Raw genomic sequence first — 12,834 nt, forward strand, 5'->3', positions numbered from 1 at the left:
GGTTCGTTGGGGTTTGGAAGGTTCGTGGGGTGAGGGTTCCTTGAGGAATGGTTCGTGGATTATTGAAGGTTCGTGGATTGAGTTAAGTATTGAAGGTTCGTGGATTGAGGATTGACGGTTCATTGAGACTTGGAAGAGGATTGAAGGTTCGTGGCAGTACTAGGGTTTTGGTTTTCAGCTATGACAGCGGCGGCAACACGGTTTTCAGTGGAAGCGACACTAGGGTTCCTCATTTGACCAGGTTTTTGGGGTTGATTTTTGAGGTTACAATTTTTTCTTTTTTTTTAGGATGATATTGGTATGAAAAAAAAAAGGGCTGTGATTGGATTGGGGTTTGAAGAGAAGGCGACCAATATTCCGGCGGCGTTGTGGCTGATCGCAGCAAGTTTTACGATTTTCCAGGTTTTGTTTTGAGATTGAATTTGGCTGGGATAAATTGTAGGAAATTAACATAGTTTTCAAGGATCAGAAACTCTACTATGATACCATGTTGTTTGGTATAGAGAATAATCTCAGATTTGGGTTTGAATTATATTGAGATTGTATTATACTCGTTAGGGTTATATAAAGATGGTGTTTATATAGTCCACCATATTACACACTAGCCCCTATACTATCTGTTTTCTTCTTTCCGACAGGTTGTACGTTCCAAATTTCCTATGTGAATAGAACCTCTAAAATATGTAGCTTAATACCTTTCGATAAGTAAACAAGTAGAAACTTTTTTGGTTAACAGCTTAATACCTTTCGATAATTAGACAAGTAGAAACTTTTTTGGTTAACATGATTAACATTTCAATAATGTCTAAAAACTTTTGCAGTAATAATGTATCAATAACTAAAAGGGATAACCAACTTTATTATAGTTTGTCAAGAACTTGAAGGCAGATCCTCCTACTAAGCATATAAAGCTTCAAATGATGCAAGAGATATTAATTAGGACTAATAGGCTTTGGAACAGAAACCGTATAAACCACCTCATTTTGTACAGGTGAACATTATTTCTTACTCTCTCCAACTATCATGTGTAGTGGTAAATCAATATAATGCCCCCACCATGGGGCGTTTTGCGACACGTGTCATCTCAGTCAGCATGGGGCATTATAGCATAAAGTGGTGTAGTGGGACATTATTCCAATAACGCCCATGCAATCATTTCCCAATTATTTTTTTAATTTAAAACATAAAAAACTTCATTAATTTAAAATAAAAATTACACTACTTGAAAAAAAAACGAAATAAAAAACAGAAAATTAAAAAACCTAAAAAAAAATAAAGTTAAAAATTACCTTTTGTTTTTCCCCCCACCAAAGGTCCCACCACTCCTTTATCCCTTCTTCTTCCTTTCTTCTTCCCCATCACCTGCAACTTCAAAAAAAAAAAACCAATCTTTTCTTCCTTTTCTTTTACATAAAACTAATTATAAACACACACAAATATTATACACACATGGCAAGCTTTCATTGGACAATCAAATGTGTTCCGGCGTTTTTTAAATAACGCCAAACCCATTTTTTTCAAAAATAACGTCGGAAAACGCCGGCCGTAATGGCGGTGTGGGCGTTTCCAGGCGTTGTTTTGCAATTTTTTTTTTAAAATCATGCCTCACTACGGGTGGTCTTAGTATTCTCATCATAGGAACATGGGTGCCAATTTTAACCCATTGATGGGTTAAGTGTTTTTTTTTTTTTTTGCCATGCTAAATATTTTTAATTTTGAAATTTAGATTATTACTTCAATAAAAATGTTGTTTTAGTCAGGATTTCAAGTTACTTGGGGAGTAGGAACCAATTAAACGTTGGATCGTGGTTGAGTAATACAACTCCCCGTCCTTTCCACCCATACAATCTCAACCGAACGTGTCTTTTAATGGTTTAGAGCCTAAATAATAAATTATTGCAGAATGTAACTCTAATACGATAGTGAAGATCATGGTGGTTTGCTTCTTGCAACATTTATGTCTTTATTGTCAAATATAAAAATAAAAAAAGGATTTTGATGACATTTATTTCCACGTTTTTATTGTAGTTTTTTTTAACGCTTATATACCAAACTCCAAAGGTTGATAGACTTGCGATTTCCTAATCAAGTTGGATTGCTTGTATTTGCCATCGTTCAACTTCTTGGTGTCAATTGCATCAACTCAATGATAACATAATCAAATTGAAGGCGTATCTATATAGTGGGAAATGTCATTTTACCTTTACATAAACTTCCTCAGCAACCATTGCGAAGTTTGCTGAATCGTAACGGTGAGCCATGGTCATCAATTTTTAGAGAGCATATCAAAGTCGTTAATTCAATTTTTCGATGATGTCAACCGGTGGGAGAATATGTTCGAAATTAAATGATGGTCATGGTCCGTATACATTTTGCTTGAATGGACACAACTATCATAGCATTGGTAATCACTTCCAACCCATGACGATGGTCGGCTTAGATTTTTCCCAATTATATATTTAGGACACGGCAAATGAAATTGAATTTGATAATCTTTTTTCATGCGTTTTTCTTTTATAAATTAAAATTGGTGCTTTTGTTTGTAACGTTGTTTAAATTTGTGTACACTTAATAAAGGTTAGCTTTATTTGTTATGTTGTTTAACATAACCCGTCCACCGAACGAATATTAAATTAGTTTTTTAGGTTCACAGATAACTTGTGTTTGTTACACTGACCATGTGTTGATTAGTCCAAAGCAATACCTAACTATTATAATGGCCTGGCGTTTAGTCAAAGTCAGAGATCAAATTAAAAAATAGATTATGAGCCATGAAGCTTACATGTTAAAGTAGGAAGTGTGTCCGACTGCCTGCCCGAGTCAATCATTTTGAGGGCTCAAGAGGAAGTAAAAAGTTGGGTCCCTTTATCCATTTCAATTTCCGCATGTAGTTGTTCACCATTTCCGGTATGTAGTTCAATTGGTTGTTCTGTGTTACCATTTATTTGTTCACTATTTTGAGCATTATATTTTTGTGATTTTTACTTAATTTAGAAATGACAACTTTTTTTTTTCCAACTAAGCATCTAGTTTAATTTTCTTTTTCTTTTTTCTTTTTTGAATTACCCGTATTTCAATTTTGATTTGACATAAAATAGTGACTATTAAACTTAACTAATTACTAATAAGCGAAAAATTAAAATTAAGTCTATGGTTTAAGTAAGAAGAAATCAAGTACTAAAACTAATTAAAATTCGGTTGACGTAGGAGATCAAGGCATAAGGTTTTTTATGGGTAAAGAATCGATCCAAACTTCCTTCGTGGAACAACTGGATTAATTGTAATTTCGATATGTTTTTATAAATAAATTAACTGTTCAATAAAAAAAACTCGACCAAACTGATGATTGTAAATTAACTTAAAAACTCAGATTTACTGTAGTCAATCAAGCTAGAAATCGAAAAAAGAAGAGGCCCAAGCGAAAAAGTTACATTTGAACTCCGAATATCTCCGACCCCTAGACCTCCGGTACGTTTAAGCACAACAATTTTATCCCAAGCGACCCCCTCTTTCCCCTTTGATACCGCGTACAAAATTCGTTTTGATTCCCTGACGGGTATTAATGACCTTTTCTGGAGTTTTGAATAAAGATAAATAATACTTCGGAAGGGCCCCCATAACCGCTTTTGCTAGCGTAAGCCTCCCCGCTAAAGAACGCTTCCTAGTTTTCCAATTCAATCCTAAACCTTTTAGATATGCGACACACACCTAACTAGCTGAGTTGATCCTTTAAGCACAAGATATCAGTAAATAGTTGATTTATACTCCGCCGACGTTACTATTACAAGATATATATGGAAAGTCTATAATATGTTTATGTCAATATATTATACTCTATAAATGGTTGATTGACGATGAATCATGTATTTATTTACAACCAACATCCCTTGACTTAAAATATTGTCCAACGTAAAATTCATCAAAGTTTGAAAATATATGTTATGAGATGACGCCACCCCAATGGGATGTTGATTATAAATGTATTCGGTATCACTATATAAAAGATATAAAATTGTTACACCAATTAATATAGTCATACACATCTTCGAATCATTGTTTTCTATTGATTACACCAATTAATATAGTCATACACATCTTAGAATCATTGTTTTTTTTTAAGAGTTTTAGTTACTTAATAAAAAGCAAAAAGTAAAAACATTTTCAAAAAGAATTAATACTGAAATACTTTTCTAAATATACAACTATTTCAAATAAAATTAATTAAGTAAGAATAATATATTAATCTTTTGATGGAGTATGTATGTATCATACGATCTTGTGATATATATATTAACAAGTTAAAGTTGCCCGCGCGTTGCGGTGGGGTGTCAATTATGAATGTTTTACTATGAGTATATGAGTTGGAAAATTCCAAAGTATATGCAAACCTTACTTTTCCTTTCCTAAAGCATTTTATTTAAAAAATGGCGGCCTAAATTTGTACTTAACAAAATGATATATTTATATAGAGCGAATAGTTATTTGAACTAAACATGATGTTATATTTATGTAGAGCGAATAGTTATTTGAAAATTGTGTCGGTATAAAAGTTTGACAATAGTTACCACTGGCTTAAATGGTGTTAATAAAAATGATGTTGGGCAAATAAAAGGCGTTGCACATGATCATTTTGTTTGTCTTTTGTTTTGTTTTGTTTTTTTTTTATTCTATGGTCATTCTAATTAAAAAAGAGGGGACGATTTCCAAAAAAATTGAATGCATATGTATTTTTGAAGTCCTTTTCATTAATTATTTTGCCTATGTGAAATAAATTAAATCAATGTCTTGTTTAAGAAAAAAAATATAATGAAACATGCATAAGAGCTGTCTACCCAGCAAACTCAAATATGGACTCGATCAAAAAGTTAATTTAACATTTTATCCAGTCCTAAGTTCCATCAATTCCTATGGTTAAATTCCATAGCCCTTTCAAATCCTTTTCACATTCAAAGTTTGAATTGCTATACATACCTGTTTATCGCCTTTCACTAATTTTGACACCGTAAGTTTGTTTGTTATGTTTTCCATGTTTGCAATTCCCCATTTATTCAAACTATTACATAAAAAAACCCTCGGACAACATATATCTCTAAATATTCAAAACTTCAAATAACACATAACCACCCCTATGAAAACACGGTTTCATTACAAATGAAACATGGGTATATAATTCAATTTTATCTATCCTTTGTTGATCATTTTTGCTAGGGCTACTATTAATGTAATTATTTGACCCCTAAAGAATCATATGATCACTCCATTCACACATTCAAACATCTATCATATCAAATGATCCTATAAAGGTTAAAACGGATTATTATAAGTTCTAATATTGTAATTAATCTTCAAGTGCAGATTAATGATTACTTTCTAAACTTCGTAAACAATTGCACCCTAAAGGTGTGACTGATGAATTTAGTCATTAAAAAATTCAAGATCAAAAGTTATAAACCTTATATCATTTAATGATATCACTGATGACCACAAATATGAACTAAAGAAATCCCAACAGAGTTTAACTAAGACTGGAGGGTATGGGGGCCGGCCTTGGCCCGACGCCGCACCCCCACACCGCCCCCCCTTATGTTTGTCCCGGCTTCACCGTCACGTGTACGACGGGCCTCTCCTCCACACACATAACTACACACACGTGCGCGCGCGCACACACACACACACACATATATATATATATATATATATATATATATATATATATATATATATATATATATATATATATATATATATATATATAGCCCCATCCTCCACCCCGTTGGTCCATCCCCTTTAGGCCCATCCTCACTTTCGGTGACATGACGGATGACGTGGCAGCCCATCCTCCGTCACCATACCTTCTAGTCTAAGTAAAAACCCGATGAACACAACATTATTATTAATTATGCACAGAAAGTTATCATTTCAATATCCCACTATTAACAACGAATATTCACAAAATTATCACGATCAACAAATTCTAGTTAAAAGATCAATAATTCAAGAGTCACAACTCAAAATCCAAAAATGAACAATTGAATGGCGTGCATGCTTTTAAGAACTAAACAAAAAACTAATCAAGAAATATTAAAAATGAAACAAACTTACAACTTTAAACATACTTACATTCCCAGCGATTATAGTGTTTGATTGAGCGTTGTGTATGTCATCGTTTCGCTTGTTTTTGGATGTTTTTTCGCAAAGAATCCCCAAAGCGCTAGGGAAACAACCCATGCCGGTTTCTTAATTTTTCGGTATATAACCAATAATAACATATATGTATCGATTTGTTGTGAATCAATAAGGGAAAATAACGACAAATAAAACCAATATAGATCTATTCAAGAAGGAAAGAATACGATATCCATAGAAAACCCAATATGTTAAGAGATGTTACCTTTGATGTCGAACTTGTTTGATGAATTTGCGGAAATTGAAGGAATTAACAATTTGATTTTGACGGAGGTAGTAGATGGTTATCCGATGAAGGAATTGGGAATAATGTACGGTGGCGGTTGTTGGTTTACAAAAATGTGGCATAATGTAATATTGTAAGGAATTGGGAATTTTGATTTGGTGAAGCGGTGTACCGGAAAAGATATGACGCAACCATTGATACATACAGAGCAAATACTATATTTTATGAATTCAAGAGCTTTGTCTTAAACGGTGTAATTTTTGAGGAAAAGACGTCGATTGTAACGAAAACTATTATCGAATTAAGTCAAACACTTATTTATAAACGGCGTGATTGATGAGGCGCGACCGTCCGGTAGCCGGTAGTGACTTTAGTTGGTTTTTGTAGTATTATACAAGGTCCATTTGTCCACGTATACTAAAATTCCAATACGTGCATATATACCTTTATATCCTTCTTACAAACACATATATAGAATTTACACACTAACATATTCAAACATGCAATATGATCTCACATACTAATCCCGTCTACTTACATGCAATATGATCTCATTCTTACATACATGCATGCCTATTTCATCATTGATATATGCTCATATACAAGTTTCCTACTTATCCGCACCTCACAAAAACGCTTTGATAAGTTTGGGATACATTTGGGAAGCTTAACGAGGCCTGGGAACGAGGTTGCGGGGTTCGGGGTCGAAGGAATGACGAAACGGGGTAAAAATGGGGTCTTCAGCTTTGCCGACGGGCCATGCGGGGGTGTCGCTGACGCCTCCTGTAGTGTCGGTGACCTAATTTCGTTCAGGATTGTAAAATTTGATGAGGCAAGTGGATGTTGAAGAAAAAAGACGAAATGTTAGAAGATGTAGACCAATAAAATGCCTCTAAAATTGAATAGTAAAAACGCTCAGAAACAAATTAATTTTAATAATTAATATATAAGAAATAACTCGATATGAAGATAGAACTAAACAACAATTTTGTAAATCTAATAAGATGAATAACAGAAAATGAGAAACATATTCACAACCAAAGAAGAAGGAAACCAAGTAGACACAGAAACCACATTTAACTTGCATAAGAAATTCAAACATAAAATATGTATCGAGTTAAATTCACGTGGAGGTTTGATTATGAAAATTGTGATGTTAATGCTTATAAATAATTTTTATGTGCTAATCTAAGTTTATAGAGGTTAATGTTATGTTGTTCAGATGGACAAATTCCACAAAGTTAGCTTCGAAAATCGAACATTCCACATAACCATCATGTTAACAAAAAAATATTTAAGTACAAGTTACACTCAACTTTGAGTCAACATAGAATAACTTCTTGTGTTTGTCATACCAACCTTACGATCGACCTAATGGACTTATGTCTATTTTTTTAGGTTCCCCTGACCATGTGTTGATTAGCCAAAGCAATGCGTTATACGCTAACTATTATAATGATCTTGCGCTTAGTCAAGGTCAGAGATCAAATTAAAAAATAGTTTATGAACCACGAAGCTTACATGTTAAAGTAGGAAGTGTGTCTAATTGCCGGCCGGAGCCAATTATTTTGAGGGCTCAAGACGAAGTAAAAAGTTGGGTTCCTTTATCCATTCCAATTTCCGCATGTAGTTGTTCCCCATTTTCGGCATTTTTGAAACAATTTATTGACGTATTGGCTTTTTGAAAAGTCATAAGCTCCAAAATGATGTTTGGCAATGAGGTGTATGTAGGGCTGTAAACGAACCGAATGAACACGAACATGGCCTTGTTCGTGTTCATTTGTTAAGAAAAAAGCTTGTTCATGAACTGTTCACGAACGCTTACCGAACGAGATTTCTTATTCGTGTTCGTTCATTAAGGAAATGAACATGTTCGTGAACTGTTCACGAACACTTACCATATGCTAATGAACTCTAACAAATGTTCATGAACATAAATGAACACAAACGACGTTTATAAACACAATATTCATTTTAGAATAAAATCTACATTTTCATCACAAAGATTATGAAAAATCCACAAAAAAAAAATAAATAAACACTTAACATAATTATTCGGACATAGTTGCCATGATTATCAAAAACATGATAAACACAACATTAAGAGTTTGCCAATTTTGACACAAACTAAAATTGAAATAGTGAAATAAAGGATGTTGTGAGAGGCATATAAGATAACTAGGGTTTCAAAATTTTAAAAACTAGAAATAATAAAACAAAATACAACATATAAAAACCTTTAAACGAACTAACACAAATAAATATTAACGAGCAAACATAAATGAACTCATTACTGAACGCTCACGAACATAAACGAACACATTACCGAACGTTCACGAACATAACGAACGAAATTTCTTGTTCGTGTTCGTTCATTTACTAAACGAACGAACATAAACGAACTTCCCGCCAAACGGTTCACGAACTGTTCGCTGAACGTTCGGTTCGTTTACAACCCTCGGTGTATGTGAGGGGAAAAAGCCAATAAGTCACTCCATACTGACTTTTCCAAAAAGCCAATAAGTCAATAAGTTGTTTCAAAAAGGTTAGCCAAACATACCCTAAGTCTATGGTTTAAGTAAAAAGAAATCAAGTACTAAAACTAATTAAATTTCAGTTGACGGGGGAGATTAAGGCATGAGGTTTTTTTATGGGTGAAGAATCGTTCCAAAAGTTCTTCATTAGAGTGGAACAACTGGATTAATTGTAAATTTGATATGTAATTACTTTGTTATTGTATAGCCGGTTTTTTTTTTTGTTTTCGAAACGGTGCTTCGGGTTGAACATCAACTTTAGTCGTGACGAATTTTGAACGTTGTTGAACTGATTAATGGCGAGAGTTGGTTTTGAATGAATGTTCTTAAAACGGTGGGAGTTGTTTTTGTTTAAGAGATATTTCCGAACGGTGTGTCCGGCGTCGGGTTGAATATCAACTTTAGTCGTGGGTGGGAGTTGGTTTTGAATATTGTTAAAACGGTAGGAGTTGCTTTTTGTAAAAGAAATTAGAAGTTAACTTTTTTTTTTTTTTACCATCTCCGTTAACCACAATGTTGATGCATACACGATCACACATTGTAATTAACTTATTTAAGAAGTGGTTATTTTATAATATCTTGGTATAAAAATTATGAATTATAAATAATAGTAGTTATTATCATAATTTATTTGGCGAAAATATGTATTGCGTTTGATTATAAACGATGTGTTTTATACATCCTTCACACGATATCATCAAACCATTCTAACGATGTCGGTTAGGTGAAACCCTAAGAAGGAGTAAGGACGAGGGTGGGTGTAATACCTACAAATCTAGAAGCGACATGGGAAATAACAAGCTTTAGAAGTGAGCAGTACTACAAATCGTTGTAGGAACCAAAAGTGATATTAAAAAATTGAAAATGATTTAAATATTAAAAAAAGACCAAAGGATAAAACCAACAAAATAAATGTCATAATATATCCAAAAGGATATCAAGATATGAGTTTTTTTTTTTTTCTCCTAACTTACTTCAACATTAAAAGATATTTAGTTAAATAGTTTTACTAAATAAACAAAAACCAAATAAACAAAGAAAGATATAATAAGGAAAATAAAAAAAACGAAAACAAAAGCAGCAAAAACAAACTAAAGAATAAGAAGTTGGGGCTAGCCACAAAGCACTCACCACCCATACATACATACTGTAGTGTACCTAAGAAAAGAAGAGAACAATCAAAAGGAGATCACAGAAAGAAAGAAAGAAAGACTGCAACCACCTGAACCAAGTATGCTCCCAGGTCTGGGTTTTTGCTCTCACTCTCACTCTTAGAGACAAATGAAATGTTTGTTGTACGTTGTGGGGCCCTGGCATTTAATGAGGGACAGTGGAAGAATGTTTTCATGCCATGACCACCTTCCTTCATTCTCTCCTTTCCTATATATATGACAGTAGTAGCTCAGCCTATATAAACCCTCACCATTTTAACTTCTTCTTCTTCTTCTTAGTAGGAAGAAAAGAATCATCCATCCATCACTCCGGAGGTGAGCAGCTGAGTTTTGATATTTTTCTTTATCATTTGTCCACTTCACTCTTTACATTCTTCTTTAACAACAATAATAATAATAATAATGTATGTTTTCCTTCTTCTTTAGGAAGAACCAGAAGAATCATCAGAAGTAGAAGTATCAGTTGAGGTGAGTTTTTACAAGTTTTAATGTATGTATGTATTTCTAATAAAAAGAAGTGAAATAATAATGCAAAGTTATCTCTTATTTCACCTCCAAATTGTTTGTGTTTCTGTAATGAAATGAAACTTATGAATGGCAAAAGTTATAGCAGATCTGATGAACACATTTTGATCAACATTACAAATCTATATGAAAGACTAGTTGTACCTTGTTTTTTAAAATAAAAAAACTCAGGGGGTATGTATGTATGTATGTATCAGAGAAGAAGAAAACAACAACACAAACTCAAACACAAAACAACCAACAGACTTGTTTAATAATAAAAGTTATAAGGAGTTTTTATTAATAGCTTAACAATTTGGAGGTGAAATAAGAGATAACTTTTGCCATTCATAAATGAAATATCATCTCACAGTGGGAGTGGGAGTGGGTGTCTCTGTTCTTCTATACGGAAATGAAAAGGGGAATATCGTTCATAATAAGGAATTTTTATTTTTATTATTAATAGCTTAACAATTTGGAGGTGAAATAAGAGATAACTCATAAATTTCTACTTCAAACTGAAATATCTGTCTCTGTTCTTCTATACGGAAATGAAAAAGGGAATACAAGTTCATAAGGTTTTTGCCGTAATCAATCAATTGGTAAATACCACTTTTCAAATTCAAAATATATATCTCACAGTAGTGGGGTTGGGGTTCCTTTTGTATTTAATAGAACAAGTTCAAATTGATCCGTGCTATCTTTATTCCGCGATGTACACCGATTCAGCCCAGCCGAGAGAACATACACGGACTCCGAATCATCAAATATTCGGACTGAACAAAACATGCTTCCCAGTTGCAGTAATTTTGTTCAAGATTCGATGCCTTGAGTTATCGGCTATATCACAAGCACTCGGTTACCTTCGTATCGTTTTGTGTTGGTTAGTCGATCTTTATCACCGGTTGGTTAAGTGATTTGAGCACACCCCGAATCTACAATCCATTCGTCACGCTTATGTTACCGTAAGAGCAGGGATCTCTTCGGTTTGAGCCACACCGGCTCAACCGTTTGATTCAACTTCTTCACCACTTGAAATTCTGCCATCTTGTTTGTCGTCAAAATTTCACTGCCTTGTGATTACTTGCCTCAACAGAGTAGATTGCAATCTGTTCTTCTGATTCCCAGTAATCGGCCTGACTGACCAAGATTAACGAACAGGTTTCCGGCTTCGATCAGGTGTTCCTGCTGATCGGTTTCAACTGCTGGACGTGTTCTTGGTTTCGTACCTGGTACGATGATCAGAGATTCACATCTTCTTACTTATTTTTGGTCCTTTAAATGCTTGACGACAACAGCAGCATCTTTCACAAACGAAAGAGCAATAAAAGCAACACCTTCAGTGATTCCAGACTCGATATCAGACTGATGATAACGAACCACGAATCAAACATCACAACGACAAAATAGCCATTTTAAAGATTTGATCGAAACTAGAGGGGGCAATCTTGACCCAAAGCCTTCCAAATGGGTCAGTTTGGGTTACTTTTAAAATTATATGGGTTGGTTTGGGTGAGATATTTTAACTAAATGGGTCACTTGAAATTCCATCTTTTTATTTTCGGGTCAAAGCGGGTCGACAACATTAAAGAAATGGGTCGATGTGGGTTAGTGTCTTAAAGAAACAGGGCATGTTTCGGATCGGAATGGGTTTCGAGTCGGCACAAGTATCCGCACTAGACGGGTTACGGAACGACACGGGTTTAGGGTCACGACGAGTTTCGTACCGTTTTGACGCGAAGCGTTTCGACGCGTACCGTTTCGACCCGAACTGTTTCGACCAGTACCGTTTCGACCCGAACCGTTCCGACGCGAACCGTTCCGACGCGAACCGTTTCGACGCGAACCGTTTCGACGCGAACTGTTTCGAGGCGACCGTTTCGATCCGTACCGATTCGACCAATAAATGTGCTCAATAAATGGAACTGAAGATCCAGGTACGTTGGTCATCAAAAGAACCGGGTCGTTGGTGTACCGGATCTTCAGTTCGAAACGGGTACCGGATCTTCAGTTCCATTTATTTGTTTTAGTTTCGCTGTTGTTTCAGTTCCACGCGTACGTTGGTCATCAAAATATGTCCTATTGCAAAACAAGTACATTCTTTGGAACAAAAAGAGCATCGTTTATGTTGGATATCGAGCTTTAATCACAGATTCAAACAACAAAGAAACAGTAATGAATTGATCAAACAATAACAGAGAAACGCTGCAGG

At 34.4% G+C, this 12,834-nt stretch overlaps 1 long non-coding RNA gene across 2 annotated transcripts; it reads right to left on the bottom strand.

The window, feature by feature from the left end:
- Positions 1 to 1,315: 1,315 nt before the first annotated feature.
- On the bottom strand, positions 1,316 to 6,685 carry LOC118482151. 2 transcript variants are annotated; one of them, XR_004867488.1, is made up of 3 exons: positions 6,392 to 6,685; positions 6,121 to 6,211; positions 1,316 to 1,368 (listed from the first exon to the last, which is right to left on the bottom strand). It is a non-coding gene; the product is annotated as an uncharacterized LOC118482151 (long non-coding RNA). The 2 variants fall into 2 exon arrangements; XR_004867487.1 differs by lacking the exon at positions 1,316 to 1,368 and having other exon boundaries at positions 5,956 to 6,211.
- Between the last annotated feature and the right edge of the window lie 6,149 nt (positions 6,686 to 12,834).

The sequence above is a fragment of the Helianthus annuus genome, chromosome 9 (assembly GCF_002127325.2).
Source record: "Helianthus annuus cultivar XRQ/B chromosome 9, HanXRQr2.0-SUNRISE, whole genome shotgun sequence".
Classification (NCBI taxonomy): Eukaryota; Viridiplantae; Streptophyta; class Magnoliopsida; order Asterales; family Asteraceae; genus Helianthus; species Helianthus annuus.